The 20,820-nt window shown below is 41.6% G+C and overlaps 1 non-coding gene across 1 annotated transcript; it reads right to left on the reverse strand.

Moving 5' to 3' along the window:
• Positions 1 to 2,672: 2,672 nt before the first annotated feature.
• On the reverse strand, positions 2,673 to 2,744 carry TRNAM-CAU (transfer RNA methionine (anticodon CAU)). Its single transcript has one exon. It is a non-coding gene; the product is annotated as a tRNA-Met (tRNA).
• Positions 2,745 to 20,820: the final 18,076 nt, after the last annotated feature.

The following is a 20,820-nucleotide window of genomic DNA, read 5'->3' on the forward strand; positions in this document are numbered from 1 at the left end:
TATGTTGGCCAATTCGATAGGAAACCTTAATTAGCTAGTCTATAAATTATGTCTTTCCCTTTCATTGTAATTGTACTTCTTATTGATAATAATATGAAATCCTAGCCGTTCTATGTCTTTACTTGTTTGTTCACACAAAGTACATTGTTATTTCTTGTGTACGTTTTTAATTATCTATACGATTCTAAAAACAACAAAAAATCGGTTTGGTCTTACTTGATAATTTTGACAGGCTTATTTTTTATCGATTTGAACCAAACTTGTTTTGACCCAATAAAAATGATTTGGGCAGTTGCAAAAAAACAGTTACCTTTCCCAAAATGGATTGGGCAGCCTGATTTCTAGATACACCACAAATCCAAAGGAGATCATTTGCATGATGGTGATTTGTAAAATCATTGGTATTAGTCAAACGCTAAAAATTGACCAGCCTTAACACTCGTGAATCTAAAGCCTGGCTCGAAAGCAACCAACATCTGCACAAATCTGCAATGGAAACATTGGCTAAAACAATCCAATTAGCAATATCATGAAGAGTCAAACAGTGTTTGGTAGGATGGAATCTGGAAACGAAGGAATAGTCCATTCCGTTGGAATGAAATAATGCTGTTTGTTTTACCTGATGGGAACGATCTGAATTGACCAATTTTGATATTGTTGATGAAAAGCTAAGGGATGCATGCTTCTTTTCTTTTTTCTAACGACAAAATCTTTCTATAAATATTCCATGATTTTAATTTAGTTACAAGTTATTTTCTAAAAGTGAAAAATTAGGTTGCCCTTGCCCTTGCCAGGACTCTCGCACCATCATCAGATGTTGCTATTAAGACAAAGATCATATTCAAAATGCCAAAGGGTAATTCCATCATATGCACCATCTTCTTTTCCGGTTGCTAATAAGAACAAGATCACATTCATAACACATAAAAACTGTGAAAGAAAGGGAAAAATTAAGTGGTATATCTCTAAAATTTCCTTTTTACCACAAAATTAGTTTAAAAATTATTTAATAAAATTTAAAATTTACAAAGAATCGGACAGCAAAAAACTATGTATCCATTTATGGAAAAAGAACCAGTAAACCCTAAAAATCAACTATTTATTGGATTACCATATACATTTCACAATAAGAATCATTAACTTCACACTTCACATCAAGAAAATAGCAGAGAATCTTACTTCCTTTTACATCCATTATGAATGTGATGAACCCACATCCATTTGTATCTCATATTCATAGTGGCACTGCATCCATGATTGCTTTGCTTTTTGATATCTTGAAAGAACCATATGCTGCTAAGAAAAAGATGAAAGAAAGAAAACCAATCAAGAAGCATGCTCATGCTAAATGAACTTGCAAGATAAAGAAAGCATCAAATAGTTCGGCACATGCTTAGCTCTATGTGTGCGGGGAATGACAGTTCTGGTAGTTTACAACTATTAATCTGAATCCATTTTGCATGCCACATATCGGAAATACAAATCACCACACAAGTTAAATAAACTCTCTATTAAGTGTTGTCCCGATAAATGATGTTTTCTTGAGGAAATGGAAGGAAAATATAAATGAGACCCAAGTTAAGACTGATTGGAAAAGCCTCATTTTCCTGACTTTGTATATTAATCCCTTCTTTGTGTATCAAGTAAAAAGGACCCTAATATACAAGCTTACCAAGTCATTTTCCATTAACTCCATTAAGTAAGAAACCTATAAGTAAAGTGAATAAGATATTATAACTTAATAATATAAGTCTATAAGCCTCATTATGGACTAATTCTTTAGTTATACGTACCTTGTCATTAGACACCATGATGAAAGAATCGTTCAGTGAAAACTCAAAAATGCCACCATGTACTGTAGCTCTCCGATATATCTGTGTGTGTTCATCCCGGTGGCCTTTTTACAGTTTCTGAATGAAATTTCCTCTTAAATTTACTTATCTTCAGATGATATTACATCTCTTGATTTTTGTTCTCTTGAGTTAATTCTTAACTAGCTAGGTTAAGTTTTCCAATCGAAGGTGTAATGCCATGGTGGATGGGTACAAGCAGAAAACTGATCCAATACATGGTGTTCGTCAATGTTGATACAGTTTTCCGTTATCATCAACTGTACCTGATAATGCTGAGGGCATTTCCAAACGCCATTTTTGTTAACACCAAGAGGTTATAATTTCAACCCAATTAACCAATCGTTATGGACTCTTTTGTCTAGCCACTAAATTCTACTTTTATATGTTTGTAAGATATAAAATATTTTCTTTCACTGACAAAACTCTTTTTCCAAGTTACCTAGTTGTCTATTAATGATTTGATAAGGTCTTTCTGAGAGATATTGGTGATTTAGTCTAGTTAAATGATATTTAAGGTACTTGATTATTTTGAAATAATTTTTATTAAACTATTTATTATTATCAAATATTATATTTTTGGATGAAACACTACAAAGAATTAAATAGAAAGTGAAAAGGCCAAATTATTTCGATGGAAAAGCAGATTCTACAGGAGCATTTAATGAACCAAGAGAAATTGAAGCGGCAAAAATACATTGAAGGGAAATCAAAAGGTCAGTTCAGTTCTATCTTTATGAAAAGTTGGCAATAGAAGCTCAATCAACAGAAAGTGAAGGGGCAAAAAGTTTGTTAAAAAATGGCATGGAAGCTTTTCTCTTATATCAGAGCCAGGTTTCGATCCTGGGACCTGTGGGTTATGGGCCCACCACGCTTCCGCTGCGCCACTCTGATTTATTGATATCGATTATCAAACCATTTATATAACAAAGATCAACGTTTAACTCAAAAGTATTTTCAGGTTCAGCTTTCAGGTTCTACCCTCTTCCTGATTGATTTCACTGTTACTCTTATGAATAATTGATTCAATTTTTTTCACAAAATGCATTTCTTACGTATGAATTTCATTAGGAGGTGGCAGTCCCAGTGTTGTGCGACTGATGCGGTTGCATAGAGGGCCTCCAATCCAAAATTTACTTTAATACTATATTATTAAAAATGTGGAATACACAAACAATAATGCATTAACTACCTTATAGTTGCATGTACCAGTGTGATTTATGTTTTATTAACAATGAAAACTAGGCTTGTTAAACATATTAGTTTTGAATTTTGATACCAATATAAAGACATTTATATGTCCATGATACTAAAGATCAAAAACCCAAATCAAATTTTGTAATTGTATTGTAGTTAATTATATATGAATTTCTAAAAAACAAAAGATAATTTTGTGGGGTCTATTCCAATTTACCCCTTTTCTTACCCGCCTTGTAATTTCACCCATTTGACCCGTCTATAAGTTATATCTGTAGTCACTCAATCAAATACATAATGATATATAAGATGATCCGAAAATTTGGTACATCAAGACATTGAAAGAAAAAAATTTAGGCAGTTGTGCAAAATGGGTACCTTCCCACAATGGACAGGGCAGCCCAATGGTGCATGATACAACAGAGTTAAGGCGATCCTTTGTTGGTTGTCTAGCCTCACTACAAGAATTTTGATCTTTAGTGGCGACGGGTGTCGCCGCTAGAGGTCCAACATGTCGCCGCTAAATGGTCGTTGTTGTTGGTTCGTCGTTGATGCTCCATTGGTCGCCGCTATTGCTCTCCGTCGCCGCTAATGCTCTCCGTCGCCACTAAAGGTGTCGCCTCTATTTATATGTATTTCAATTCATACAAATACACATATACATACATAATACACATACAAAATGCACATATACATACATAATTTCACATACATATACACAAAAATACATATATACATAGAATTACACATACAAAAACACATATATACAAAAAATACATTCAAAATACATATATACATACAAATGCACATACAAATACACATCCATATCTACAAACACAAAATACACATACAAATACACATCTACAAAATCAATATTTCGGCAAGAACAATGATGGTGGCGGTATATTTCAGCAAGAAGGGTGAGGGATCTCAAAATTCCGGCAACCATCTCAAATGTTAGAAATTTAGTAGGGAGATGAGAAAAGGAAAAGAAAAGGAGAAAAATGGAGTAGAGAGGGGTGAAATTGCGAAGTTTTCTGTGAAATTCCGATGAGGTCAACGATGGTGAGCAGAGAGAAGAAGGGAAAACATAGAAGATCGGGAAAGAAAGTGAGAACAAAGAGGGTTTTATTGTCGACGACCTTTAGCGGTGACGCGTACTCATTGGCGGTGACACATGGGAGGGAAAACAACACGAGGTTTTCTACGTCGTTGGACGCTTAAATCGACAAATGTGATTGAAATGACGCGGATCGCCAGAATAAGCCTTGAGCGGCGACGCGCACTCTTTAGCAGTGAGACACCGGAGGGAAAACAACGTGAGATTACTTATGTCATCCTAGTCATAAGATCATCTCTTAAATCAATGGATGAGGTTGAAATAACGCGGATCGTCAACAAATGCCATTAGCGGCGACAACATTAGCGGTGACGGATACTTTTAGCGGCGACAAAAATACGTTTGTTTTTTGTCGCCGCTAAAAATCCTCGTCGCCGCTAAAGGCGTCGCAGCTATTGCCGGTTATTCTTGTATGGCCTGGGTCAAAAGCATGTTATATCTGCAAAAAGTTTGCAATGAAAGCATTTTGACTGAAGCAATCTAATTAGCATTATCAAGAAGAGTAAGGTAGTGTTTGGTATGATCGAATTGGGAACGAAATGAAATATTCATTCTATTGGAATGAAAAAGTTATTTGTTTTACTTCATGGAATGAAATATTTTAAGGCAAAAGAAAATTTATTTGTTTTCCTAATGAAATGTAATGGATCATTTTTGAAGGAATGTGATTCATTCCATTTCGATAATTTTCATTCCTTTGTGGGGTATGTAGGGTTTTTCTATACAGAATGACGTGAAAAATTGCAATACAATCCGTTTATTGACAATTATTATTTTTAAAAAAAAATCACAATTTTAATAAACTTACAGTTTGGTTTCTAATAATAAATAGAAAATATAAATCATACATACTTATAAAACTAGCATTTTTTCTTGAATCTCATTCATTTGAAACCCCTTTTTTTAACTTCCTCAAACCACATTCATTTGAAACCTCCTTTTTTAACCAATGCAACTCAAAAGTTTTTTTAATTATGATTTAACACTCAAAAGTTTTATAACTTATATTATGTTTAATTAGCATTTAGTGAAAAGTTTACTATAAAAAGACTAATCTTTTGTGTCTTTTGTGTTATATAAAATCTTACATGTAAGAAAGATTTGAAGATATTGTGATTCAAAAGTTTTCATATAGTTGAAGCATTCATGAATCCAAATATGATGATTTGAAGAAATGGGTTATGTCGCATCGATGATAATTGTAATATGATTTTTTCTTTCAACCAAAACAAATGAAGCTTTTCTATTCTTTCTTTATATTCAGTTTCTCATTTAATCTTTATATATGATTTGTGTGTATTACTCAATCTTGAATGTGACTCTCCAAACATCAATGTTTTTCTTTGAATATCTTTATGATTCTTCTTTTTCAAGAAAAATATTTTGATTGCAGGTTAGTGAATAATTGTCATCAAGTTTCTATGGTTGAATGATGTTAAATGAAGAAAGAAGATTCATAAAATGGATATAGGTTTTTTTGTTTGAGCAAATTTGACGAATGTTAGTTTTTTCTTTTGATTTAAATGTATGTTTATGTAACATCTTTATTTATATATTCAACCACCCAATGCTCTTATTTATTTGATTGTAGTTTTTCTATTTTGATTATGTTTATTTTCTATTATTTTTTGTTGGGTTATCCTACACAACATATTTAAAAGACAATATTTAAAAGATAACATAATTTTAAACATTTGATATGTAATTATGATAGACTTATCATGATATGTTCTTCATATGAAAGAAATTTATCCATATTACTACGACAAGAATTACATATGCCATTTACGAAAATATATATATTATATGTGATTTGTTTAACATGTATACGCACCTATGTATGTTATAAATTTATAATTAAATATCTTTATGTTTATTAATTGAAGAGATTAAAATGATGCATCAAAACCAATTATTTAGACGAATATAATAATAATAATATTAATAATAATAAATATGCATTCCCAAGTACCGTATTCATTTGAAACTCACACTACAACCCAAAAGTTTTCTAATCTATGTATATTTATTAGTTACAACTCAAGAGTTTTTAACTTATGATTATTAATTAGTAATCACTAATAACTTTTTATTTTCCTTTCTTTTATAAGGTTGTAAAGTTTTGCTCATTAAAAACATTAATGTATTTGAAGAGATTTGTGATTTAAATATGAAGAGTTAATATAAATGTTATAATAGATGTTTTAGTGTTTTTATGTTATTAAAAGTTTTAGTGTTTATTTTTCATATTTTTTATTATTCGTTGTATATATATATCTTTTTTAATACAAATGTTATAATAGATGTTTTTCTATTTTTATGTTACTAAAAGTTGCAGTTCATATTTTTGTTCATATGTTTTGTTACCCGTTATATTATCATTCATTTGATATATAATTTACACAATTTTGAACGGTTCATAAAATTATCAAATAATTGTATATATCACAATGACTTAAAAATTAAACTATAATGTTTAATAAAACTAATATGTTAACTATATGTTTGCTTTACTACTAACATTTTGTTTCAAATTAGAAATATTAAATAATAATTTGGTAAAAGTTATTATTTTAACTATATAATTCTATTCTCGTGCAACGCGCGGGGATTCGCCTAGTTTTATTATAATCTTGTTCAGGTCTTATTTTTCATTGTGTTCATTTTTTTAGTTTTGTAAATGTAAATTTCATTTATTATAATTAACTAATATAGAGTAGAGACAAACTTTATACTATAGGGTTACTGTCATAAAAACCCTCAAGTTTTCACGGTTTTGCCTAAAGTTGGATTTTATGTCCCTTTTTACCCTTATATTTTTCAAAAATGTTCGGTTTTACCATTTTACCGGTGAATGGTGATAACAGGTTTTCCAGGTTACCATTATATTAACTTCACAAAAAGCCCTTAAGTTTACAATTTTTTATGTTTTTATCCTTCAGTTTATAATTTTCTTACACTTTTACCCTGAGTATCTTTTTTTTTTCATAAGATATGTATTCACGTAAAAAAATCTATATACAATTTTTTTTAATAAAATATTGTATTTTCATTTTTTAATGTATATATATATATATATATATATATATATATATATATGATTGAACAAGTTTGTTTTATTGATTTGTATATTTTTAAATACATAAAAATATGTATTTGTAGTTTTAAAAACATATTAATTTGTTTTATTTTTGTACATTTTAAACGGTCTATCCAGGAAAAACAAACCTATATATATATATATATATATATATATATATATATATATATATATATATATATATAGGGACGGTTCACTTGAGATTAAAAAATAAATAAAGATCTTGAGATTCAACCTCAACCACATATTTCTTATTTTCTGTTATAACGCTCCAGCGTAGAGCGATAAATGGTGGCGGAGGAGAAAGGAATGAGCAGCACAATATAATCATTTATGATTATAGCATGCTTGCCACGCCGGTACGTCAGAACGACAGCTGTGAAATATGTGGCTGATGTTGAATCTCAAAATCTCTATTTTTTTTAATCTCAATGGAACCTACCTACCAATATATATATATATATATATATATATATATATATATATATATATATATATATAATTAAATCGAATACTTCATATTTATATATAAGATGAAAGTAACTATGCACCCACTTGATAAAAGTGGATGCCTTGGAATTTGGGCAGAACTTAGCCTGGGTACTTTAGCTTTTCCTTCGACGTGACGACCACTAAGGGAGGCCAGCCCCACTGGCACTCCTCCTCGAAGAGATACCTACTCCACCGTGGGAACCTGAATTCCCATCCTGAAAACAGGACCACAAGTCAGACTCTGCTGTTGGCCACACTTGCTCCCTCTTTAGCTCATTCCCAAACGAACATACAACGATACTCTTACCGAAACCAACACTCACGCCTGGCCCAATCAGCCTAGGGCTGGAATACCAGGCATGCCTACGACGGGTCCGCTCATCCCTCGGATGGAATACCCTCGCATCCTACTCATGTTTGGCCCAGTCAACCCTCGGGTTAGAATACCAAACACATCAGGTCCAATCAATCATAGGGTCCGGTCATCCTCATGATGGAATACCTCAGATTGGAATACCTCCACATACATAACTCAAACCCAAAACCATACTCGGAATCAAGGACCTTGTCCTTGCGTCCCCCTCGAACTCTCCGGTTCGCCACACTTGAGTATAACCCACTCATACTTCCCTAACACAATCTCTAGGTCCTTGACCTACGACTGTACAGTCCTCATCATCGATCCAGACTGCTCCCGAGTCTGCTAACCTGCTATCTCGCCTTCCTTTGTCCAAACCTCCAATCTGGAGACACTATCCCCCTCCTCTTCCAAGGAGACTGAAAACATGCCTACACATCATCCAACCTCTGGTTCAAAGATCCTCGACACTTGCAAAGCCCTTACTATGACTGAACCGCCTCATCGCACCATCCCAATAACCAACATTCAAACCGCGTCAGACAACCTTCTACAACCAGCGGCTCATCCGAGAATTTCCAATCCTCCCCCACTTTGGGCACTAACCCCTATCCACTAGCGGAGAAGTTAACACGCTGCTCAATCGAACCCCACTAATACACCGAACTTCAAGGAACCTAAGTTCCTGCTGAAAGTTCCCGAATTCCCGAACCATAACCTTCCTTCCTCACGAATTCCATATCGGATACTATCTCTCTAACAACTCTCAATACTAACTCTTCTCTAACACATACAACACTTTATATCTCATACAAGAAACAACAACTCAATCATACATAAACAAGATAAAGCAGAAAAACATACCGGCTGACACCTCTGGCTCAGACCTGATCGCCTCGATCACAAGCTGATAAGCACGCCCTGGAGCCATCGGAGGCTCTGATCGACCCTGACTCCCGTCAGTAAGTCTCAACGTGGATGGCGCTGGGGCCTGCACTGATCTGACAGCCAGCAGAGGACACTGGGCCTTCATATGGCCCACCTGATCACAATGATAACAAAGTCGGACTCCTGCAGATGGAGTCGACTGCTTGCAATCTCTGGCTATGTGGCCCTCCTTGCCACACCTGTGGCACCCCGAAGAAGAACGACAACTACCCTCGTGCACCTTGCCGCACTTCCCGCAAGTGCGACTCTTCTGACCTCCCTGTCGATAATCAGCTGATCGAACAGAACTATCCATCATACAACTATCCATCTCTCTAGGATACAAGACAAAAGGCATACTCTCATATCACTATCTTATCCACCAGGATGCTAGCAAGCATATCATCACATAATATAACAAGCTCTAACAACAATTCAAAGGGCCGGCCTTGGTGCCTTAGACCCTTGAGTACAGTGAGGAAAACTCACCTTGGCACTGCCGAAATCCTGCAAATCTCTGACTGCTGATTCACCGGGAATCCCCACTATCACATGCAAAAATCATCTCATTATACACTATCATGACTTTCTAGGCCAAGGGCCCACAACACTCATTAAGTCCATCATCATCTTATTGGGCCAAGACCCAAAACCAAATCCTCATGCAAAGCCCAATATTGGCCTAATTTACTAAATTGGGCCCACCTTACCAAATGGGCCTAGATCCAAGGTCCATAATAATTATTGGGTCTAAATTACTCCATCCATAATGTTCAGTCACGGCCCAAGCCCCACCAGCCCATAAACAGCCCAATCACTTAAGGCCTGAAATCAAAAACCCAACAGAGGAAGTACGCTGGGCGTACTCCTCTTGGTACGCTGGGCGTACTTCGATGCTCACGGACTGGAAACGGGACACTGACCCACTACGCTGGGCGTACATCCATTTACGCGGGGCGTAATCTTGCTAACTAAAATTCCTCATAAGTTCTTATTGGCTTAAGCTCTTAAGCCCAAACTTCAGATCCATCGACCAAACATGCCTAGGATTCATAAAGTCTCAAACTTTATTACTTGGGACGTCCATAAAGCTCTTAACTCAAGGTCTTAACCCAATAAGACCTTCCTACTTCTTACATGGGACAACCAAAGCCATTGGGACCTCATTTTTCTTACTCAAGACCTCTCCAATGGTCTGAAAGGACAGCTCATCTTAACCAAAACACGTCATGCATCAAGATGTGGGTTTTTGGGACAAGAATGGTGTCAAAACTTCACAATACATAGATCTACACAAAATAGATGTCAAGCAAGAAGCTTTATACCTCAAAAGGGCTCCAGAAGATGATGCCTTCCCAGATCTACGAGCTCCAGCCACCCAACTCCTTCCTTGACAACTTCTTCTTTCTTCTACTAGGCTCTCCTTTGCCAAACCAAGCTCCCCAAGGTCAAATATCCACAACCATGGAAGAAAACAGCTACTTAGGGTTTCTGAGAGTAAGAGGGCAGATATGGAGGCTAGGGTTGGAACCATAATGTTCCGTATATAGTGGCTGGCCCTAAAATTAGGGTTTCTGGACACTGGACGTACGCTGGGCGTAAATCCAGTACGCTGGGCGTACGTCGAGGAACTCCGCGTTTCATTTACTCTATTACGCTGGGCGTAACCCAGCCTACGCTGGGCGTACCCACGCATGTCCCAAGCATGCATGGCCTTTCTTTGACAACTTTTCCATTAAGTGCCATAAGTGTCAATATCTTCAAAGTGCCATAACTCCATTATTCTAAGTCCGTTTCCGACGAACTTTATATCCACGAAAAGGTGGCGAGAAGCCCTACGCTTCTAGCAACACACCCCGACCCGAAGCCTTCTCGAATAAAACCCATTGCCCATAAAAAGACCGAAACGCCCTTACTCTTGATCTCGGGAATTCCATAAATAATTACTCTTAGAACGGGGCGTTACAATTCTCCCCCACTTAAACATGATTTCGTCCTCGAAATCGCCAATTGCCAACTCTGGCTACCCAAACTTCCAAAAGGCACATTCACGCTCCTAAAGCGTGACGACCACTAAGGGAGGCCAGCCCCACTGGTACTCCTCCTCGAAGAGATACCTACTCCACCGTGGGAACCTGAATTCCTATCCTGAAAACAGGACCACAAGTCAGACTCTGCTGTTGGCCACACTTGCTCCCTCTTTAGCTCATTCCCAAACGAACATACAATGATACTCTTACCGAAACCAACACTCACGCCTGGCCCAATCAGCCTAGGGCTGGAATACCAGGCATGCCTACGACGGGTCCGCTCATCCCTAGGATGGAATACCCTCGCATCCTACTCATGTTTGGCCCAGTCAACCCTCGGGTTGGAATACCAAACACATCAGATCCAATCAATCATAGGGTCCGATCATCCTCATGATGGAATACCCCAGATTGGAATACCTCCACATACATAACTCAAACCCAAAACCATACTCGGAACCAAGGACCTTGTCCTTGCGCCCCCTCGAACTCTCCGGTTCGCCACACTTGAGTATAACCCACTCATACTTCCCTAACACAATCTCTAGGTCCTTGACCTACGACTATACAGTCCTCATCATCGATCCAGACTGCTCCCGAGTCTGCTAACCTGCTATCTCGCCTTCCTTTGTCCAAACCTCCAATCTGGAGACACTATCCCCCTCCTCTTCCAAGGAGACTGAAAACATGCCTACGCATCATCCAACCTCTGGTTCAAAGATCCTCGACACTTGCAAAGCCCTTACTATGACTGAACCGCCTCATCGCACCATCCCAATAACCAACATTCAAACCGCGTCACACAACCTTCTACAACCAGCGGCTCATCCGAGAATTTCCAATTCTCCCCCACTTAGGGCACTAACCCCTATCCACTGGCGGAGAAGTTAACACGCTGCTCACTCGAACCCCACTAATACACCGAACTTCAAGGAACCTAAGTTCCTGCTGAAAGTTCCCGAATTCCCGAACCATAACCTTCCTTCCTCACGAATTCCACATCGGATACTATCTCTCTAACAACTCTCAATACTAACTCTTCTCTAACACATACAACACTTTATATCTCATGCAAGAAACAACAACTCAATCATACATAAACAAGATAAAGCAGAAAAACATACCGGCTGACACCTCTGGCTCAGACCTGATCGCCTCGGTCACAAGCTGATAAGCACGCCCTGTAGCCATCGGAGGCTCTGCCCGACCCTGACTCCCATCAGTAAGTCTCAACGTGGATGGCGCTGGGGCCTGCACTGACCTGGCAGCCAGCAGAGGACACTGGGCCTTCATATGGCCCACCTGATCACAATGATAACAAAGTCGGACTCCTGCAGATGGAGTCGACTGCTTGCAATCTCTGGCTATGTGGCCCTCCTTGCCACACCTGTGGCACCCCGAAGAAGAACGACAACTACCCTCGTGCACCTTGCCGCACTTCCCGCAAGTGCGAATCTTCTGACCTCCCTGTCGATAATCAGCTGGCCTCATCCGCTTCGGTGCAGGCTGCGACTGCACCGGGGCCTGCCTCTGCTCTCTCAAATGGAGCTCCATCTCCAACTCGCGCCGCCTGGCGGCCTCCTGCAACTCCAACAAGGTACTACACCTCTGCGTAGACACAAACTGCCGGATATCCCTCTTGAGCATACTCAGATATCGGGACATCTGAGCCTGCTCCGAAGCAAACTCCGGGCAAAACATCGCCCTCTCAGTAAACATCCTGGTGATCTCCGTCACCGACTCTGAATCATGCTTCAGCTCCAGGAACTCCTGAGCCAATCTCTCTCTCTCAACCTGTGGAACATAACGGGTACTGAACATCTCCCAGAACTGATCCCACGAAACCGCTGCCCGCTGCGCATCAGAGTAAGTTCCCGTAGTCAACCTCCACCAATCCTTCGCCCCGAGCCTCAAAAGGTTCAGAGCACACCTTACCCTCTGATCCGCAGGGCATGAACACGTGAAGAAACGACCCTCCACGTATGACAACCACCTCATAGCAACAATCGGATCCTGAACTCCATCAAAAGTAGGGGGCTTCGTATTGTCGAAATCCCGATACTGAAAACCCTGACTGGCTCCTCCCCCTGCCGCTGCCACAGCCGCTGCGGCTGCCGCGGCCGCTGTCTCTGCAAGAGCTGCATAACGCTCATCAAAATACTCAACCATGTCGGTCTTGATCGACCCAAACAGTTCCGGCAACTCAGCCCGAAACATAGCAGCAACCTCATCATGCAGGATCTCACGAATCCTGGCATCCAACTCGTCCGTCCTCATCTGACCAATAACCTCGGGTGGTGCCGATCCATCCTGACCACCCTCTCCCGATCCCGAACCGGATCCTGACTCGAGACGTCTCGCATCCGCCATACTTGCTACTAAACCACAAGAACCTCAGATACCTCGCATAACCGCCGAGAAATAACCTCTAACCAACAACCTAGGGGTTGTGACTTCCTTGACACGCGTATGGGTCATGTGCTTTCAGTAGTACGGGCCCATACTACCTTCCACACCTACCCGTATTTGTCTCAAGTATCATCACAACGACCTAAGCACAAACATATATAGCAGGCACTCAATCCCCACCCCTAGAGGAATACTAAATATCTCATATCAAGAAAACCCTAGGCTAGCAGGCATCACAAATTAGGCAATTCTATCATGCAATTCCCGAAGATCCCTAGCCTAGTACTAGCATGCTGTTCTAACATATCTCATAAACAAATAACTTGTATGGTATTTTGGGGTAACTTACTGGCTCCGGCTGATCGTACCCTCTGCGTCCTCCTTTACTTATTCTGAAAACCATTTGAAAACTATTTTTGTAAATCTCTCCTTGATTTGAGACTGGATTCACACGAATGTTCCTCCAATTCACTCAAACCAAGGCTCTGATACCAACTTGTAACGACCAAAAATTTCAACCAATTTAAAACATTTTATTTCATTCAAAAGCCATTACGTTCATACATCTTGTTTTCAAAACAGTTTAAACATCAGAGTATTTCCCCAGAACCATAACGCATAAAACATAAACATGAGGAGCGGTACGATCACGCCTTCGCCTTGCCACGATCTCCTGAGGCACCTGAAACAATAAACCACAACTGTAAGCCCGAAAGCTTAGTGAGTTTCTCCCAAAGTACCCATACACACACAAACATACACATACAGCAAAGAACAACATACTGCGGGTCCATTCAACCTTCCGGTTGGAATACCCCCGGCCCTCAACCATCGGGTTGGAATGCCTACATAACGCGAGCCCAATCATCCTACCAGGATGGAATACTCTCGGCCCACAACCATCGGGTTGGAATGCCCAAACACCTATACATACAACAATAGCTACTATGGGTCCAATCATCCCTTAGGATGGAATACCCCAGGCCCCTCAACCATCGAGTTGGAATGCCAACATACTATGAGTCCAATCATCCTACCGGGATGGAATACTCCTGGCCCACAACCATCGGGTTGGAATGCCCCACTTCCTATACATACAGTAACTACTACTACTATTATGGGTCCAATCATCCCTTGGGATGGAATACCCCAGGCCCCTCAACCATCGGGTTGGAATGCCAAACTACTATGAGTCCAATCATCCTACCGGGATGGAATACTCCTGACCCACAACCATCGGGTTGGAATGCCAATCTACTCTAGCAGACATGCACACATATCAGGCAACCACATAACACTCTACAGAACTAACACACTAGGGCCCTATCATCCTACCGGGATGGAATACCCTCTACCACTGCTCAACATACATAACCCGCAGGTATCCTCCTACCAGCGTACATAATGCAAGACCCACTACCGGTCTAAAAATAATCACTACCCAACTACCAGGGCGCTGATCCAACAGAACTAGCCATCATACAGCTATCCATCTCTCTAGGATAAGAGACAAAATGCATACTCTCATATCACTATCTTATCCACCAGGATGCTAGCAAGCATATCATCACATAATATAACAAGCTCTAACAACAATTCAAAGGGCCGGCCTTGGTGCCTTAGACCCTTGAGTACAGTGAGGAAAACTCACCTTGGCACTGCCGAAATCCTGCAAATCTCTGACTGCTGATTCACCGGGAATCCCCACTATCACATGCAAAAATCATCTCATTATACACTATCATGACTTTCTAGGCCAAGGGCCCACAACACTCATTAAGTCCATCATCCTCTTATTGGGCCAAGACCCAAAACCAAATCCTCATGCAAAGCCCAATATTGGCCCAATTTACTAAATTGGGCCCACCTCACCAAATGGGCCTAGATCCAAGGTCCATAATAATTATTGGGTCTAAATTACTCCATCCATAATGTTCAGTCACGGCCCAAGCCCCACCAGCCCATAAACAGCCCAATCACTTAAGGCCCAAAATCAAAAACCCAACAGAGGGAGTACGCTGGGCGTACCCCTCTTGGTACGCTGGGCGTACTTCGATGCTCGCGGACTGGAAACGGGACACTGAACCACTACGCTGGGCGTACATCCATTTACGCGGGGCGTAATCTTGCTGACTAAAATTCCTCATAAGTTCTTAATGGCTTAAGCTCTTAAGCCCAAACTTCAAATCCATCGACCAAACATGCCTAGGATTCATAAAGTCTCAAACTTTATTACTTGGGACGTCCATAAAGCTCTTAACTCAAGGTCTTAACCCAATAAGACCTTCCTACTTCTTACATGGGACAACCAAAGCCATTGGGACCTCATTTTTCTTACTCAAGACCTCTCCAATGGTCTGAAAGGACAGCTCATCTTAACCAAAACACATCATGCATCAAGATGTGGGTTTTTGGGACAAGAATGGTGTCAAAACTTCACCATACATAGATCTACACAAAATAGATGTCAAGCAAGAAGCTTTATACCTCAAAAGGGCTCCAGAAGATGATGCCTTCCCAGATCTACGAGCTCCAGCCACCCAACTCCTTCCTTGACAACTTCTTCTTTCTTCTCCTAGGCTCTCCTTTGCCAAACCAAGCTCCCCAAGGTCAAATATCCACAACCATGGAAGAAAACGGCTACTTAGGGTTTCTGAGAGTAAGAGGGCAGATATGGAGGCTAGGGTTGGAACCATAATGTTCCTTATATAGTGGCTGGCCCTAAAATTAGGGTTTCTGGACACTGGACGTACGCTGGGCGTAAATCCAGTACGCTGGGCGTACGTCGAGGAACTCCGCGTTTCATTTACTCTATTACGCTGGGCGTAACCCAGCTTATGCTGGGCGTACCCACGCGTGTCCCAAGCATGCATGGCCTTTCTTTGACAACTTTTCCATTAAGTGTCATAAGTGTCAATATCTTCAAAGTGCCATAACTCCATTATTCTAAGTCCGTTTCCGACGAACTTTATATCCACGAAAAGGTGGCGAGAAGCCCTACGCTTCTAGCAACACAGCCCGACCCGAAGCCTTCTCGAATAAAACCCATTGCCCATAAAAAGACCGAAACGCCCTTACTCTTGATCTCGGGAATTCCATAAATAATTACTCTTAGAACGGGGCGTTATAATTCTCCCCCACTTAAATATGATTTCGTCATCGAAATCGCCAATTGCCAACTCTGGCTACCCAAACTTCCAAAAGGCACATTCACGCCCCTAAACCGTGACGATCACTAAGGGAGGACAGTCAACCTAGGGCTGGAATACCAACACTCACGCCTGGCCCAATCAGCCTAGGGCTGGAATACCAGGCATGCCTACGACGGGTCCGCTCATCCCTAAGATGGAATACCCTCGCATCCTACTCATGTTTGGCCTAGTCAACCCTCGGGTTGGAATACCAAACACATCAGGTCCAATCAATCATAGGGTCCGGTCATCCTCATGATGGAATACCCCAGATTGGAATACCTCCACATACATAACTCAAACCCAAAACCATACTCGGAACCAAGGACCTTGTCCTTGCGCCCCCTCGAACTCTCCGGTTCGCCACACTTGAGTATAACCCACTCATACTTCCCTAACACAATCTCTAGGTCCTTGACCTACGAGTGTACAGTCCTCATCATCGATCAAGACTGCTCCCGAGTCTGCTAACCTGCTATCTCGCCTTCCTTTGTCCAAACCTCCAATCTGGAGACACTATCCCCCTCCTCTTCCAAGGAGACTGAAAACATGCCTACACATCATCCAACCTCTGGTTCAAAGATCCTCGACACTTGCAAAGCCCTTACTATGACTGAACCGCCTCATCGCACCATCCCAATAACCAACATTCAAACCGCGTCAGACAACCTTCTACAACCAGCGGCTCATCCGAGAATTTCCAATTCTCCCCCACTTAGGGCACTAACCCCTATCCACTGGCGGAGAAGTTAACACGCTGCTCAATCGAACCCCACTAATACACCGAACTTCAAGGAACCTAAGTTCCTGCTGAAAGTTCCCGAATTCCCGAACCATAACCTTCCTTCCTCACGAATTCCATATCGGATACTATCTCTCTAACAACTCTCAATAGTAACTCTTCTCTAACACATACAACACTTTATATCTCATGCAAGAAACAACAACTCAATCATACATAAACAAGATAAAGCAGAAAAACATACCGGCTGACACCTCTGGCTCAGACCTGATCGCCTCGGTCACAAGCTGATAAGCACGCCCTGGAGCCATCGGAGGCTCTGCCCGACCCTGACTCCCATCAGTAAGTCTCAACGTGGATGGCGCTGGGGCCTGCACTGACCTGGCAGCCAGCAGAGGACACTGGGCCTTCATATGGCCCACCTGATCACAATGATAACAAAGTCGGACTCCTGCAGATGGAGTCGACTGCTTGCAATCTCTGGCTATGTGGCCCTCCTTGCCACACCTGTGGCACCCCGAAGAAGAACGACAACTACCCTCGTGCACCTTGCCGCACTTCCCGCAAGTGCGACTCTTCTGACCTCCCTGTCGATAATCAGCTGGCCTCATCCGCTTCGGTGCAGGCTGCGACTGCACCGGGGCCTGCCTCTGCTCTCTCAAATGGAGCTCCATCTCCAACTCGCGCCGCTTGGCGGCCTCCTGCAACTCCAACAAGGTACTACACCTCTGCGTAGACACAAACTGCCGGATATCCCTCTTGAGCATACTCAGATATCGGGACATTTGAGCCTGCTCCGAAGCACACTCCAGGCAAAACATCGCCCTCTCAGTAAACATCCTGGTGATCTCCGTCACCGACTCTGAATCATGCTTCAGCTCCAGGAACTCCTGAGCCAATCTCTCTCTCTCAACCTGTGGAACATAACGGGTACTGAACATCTCCCAGAACTGATCCCACGAAACCGCTGCCCGCTGCGCATCAGAGTAAGTTCCCGTAGTCAACCTCCACCAATCCTTCGCCCCGAGCCTCAAAAGGTTCAGAGCACACCTTACCCTCTGATCCGCAGGGCATGAACACGTGAAGAAACGACCCTCCACGTATGACAACCACCTCATAGCAACAATCGGATCCTGAACTCCATCAAAAGTAGGGGGCTTCGTATTGTCGAAATCCCGATACTGAAAACCCTGACTGGCTCCTCCCCCTGCCGCTGCCACAGCCGCTGCGGCTGCCGCGGCCGCTGTCTCTGCAAGAGCTGCATAACGCTCATCAAAATACTCAACCATGTCGGTCTTGATCGACCCAAACAGTTCCGGCAACTCAGCCCGAAACATAGCAGCAACCTCATCATGCAGGATCTCACGAATCCTGGCATCCAACTCGTCCGTCCTCATCTGACCAATAACCTCGGGTGGTGCCGATCCATCCTGACCACCCTCTCCCGATCCCGAACCGGATCCTGACTCGAGACGTCTCGCATCCGCCATACTTGCTACTAAACCACAAGAACCTCAGATACCTCGCATAACCGCCGAGAAATAACCTCTAACCAACAACCTAGGGGTTGTGACTTCCTTGACACGCGTATGGGTCATGTGCTTTCAGTAGTACGGGCCCATACTACCTTCCACACCTACCCGTATTTGTCTCAAGTATCATCACAACGACCTAAGCACAAACATATATAGCAGGCACTCAATCCCCACCCCTAGAGGAATACTAAATATCTCATATCAAGAAAACCCTAGGCTAGCAGGCATCACAAATTAGGCAATTCTATCATGCAATTCCCGAAGATCCCTAGCCTAGTACTAGCATGCTGTTCTAACATATCTCATAAACAAATAACTTGTATGGTATTTTGGGGTAACTTACTGGCTCCGGCTGATCGTACCCTCTGCGTCCTCCTTTACTTATTCTGAAAACCATTTGAAAACTATTTTTGTAAATCTCTCCTTGATTTGAGACTGGATTCACACGAATGTTCCTCCAATTCACTCAAACCAAGGCTCTGATACCAACTTGTAACGACCAAAAATTTCAACCAATTTAAAACATTTTATTTCATTCAAAAGCCATTACGTTCATACATCTTGTTTTCAAAACAGTTTAAACATCAGAGTATTTCCCCAGAACCATAACGCATAAAACATAAACATGAGGAGCGGTACGATCACGCCTTCGCCTTGCCACGATCTCCTGAGGCACCTGAAACAATAAACCACAACTGTAAGCCCGAAAGCTTAGTGAGTTTCTCCCAAAGTACCCATACACACACAAACATACACATACAGCAAAGAACAACATACTGCGGGTCCATTCAACCTTCCGGTTGGAATACCCCCGGCCCTCAACCATCGGGTTGGAATGCCTACATAACGCGAGCCCAATCATCCTACCAGGATGGAATACTCTCGGCCCACAACCATCGGGTTGGAATGCCCAAACACCTATACATACAACAATAGCTACTATGGGTCCAATCATCCCTTAGGATGGAATACCCCAGGCCCCTCAACCATCGAGTTGGAATGCCAACATACTATGAGTCCAATCATCCTACCGGGATGGAATACTCCTGGCCCACAACCATCGGGTTGGAATGCCCCACTTCCTATACATACAGTAACTACTACTACTATTATGGGTCCAATCATCCCTTGGGATGGAATACCCCAGGCCCCTCAACCATCGGGTTGGAATGCCAAACTACTATGAGTCCAATCATCCTACCGGGATGGAATACTCCTGACCCACAACCATCGGGTTGGAATGCCAATATACTCTAGCAGACATGCACACATATCAGGCAACCACATAACACTCTACAGAACTAACACACTAGGGCCCTATCATCCTACCGGGATGGAATACCCTCTACCACTGCTCAACATACATAACCCGCAGGTATCCTCCTACCAGCGTACATAATGCAAGACCCACTACCGGTCTAAAAATAATCACTACCCAACTACCAGGGCGCTGATCCAACAGAACTAGCCATCATACAGCTATCCATCTCTCTAGGATAAGAGACAAAATGCATACTCTCATATCACTATCTTATCCACCAGGATGCTAGCAAGCATATCATCACATAATATAACAAGCTCTAACAACAATTCAAAGGGCCGGCCTTGGTGCCTTAGACCCTTGAGTACAGTGAGGAAAACTCACCTTGGTACTGCCGAAATCCTGCAAATCTCTGACTGCTGATTCACCGGGAATCCCCACTATCACATGCAAAAATCATCTCATTATACACTATCATGACTTTCTAGGCCAAGGGCCCACAACACTCATTAAGTCCATCATCCTCTTATTGGGCCAAGACCCAAAACCAAATCCTCATGCAAAGCCCAATATTGGCCCAATTTACTAAATTGGGCCCACCTCACCAA

The sequence above is a fragment of the Lactuca virosa genome, chromosome 9, assembly GCF_052849685.1.
Source record: "Lactuca virosa cultivar CGN04683 chromosome 9, Lactuca_virosa_CGN04683_v6, whole genome shotgun sequence".
Classification (NCBI taxonomy): Eukaryota; Viridiplantae; Streptophyta; class Magnoliopsida; order Asterales; family Asteraceae; genus Lactuca; species Lactuca virosa.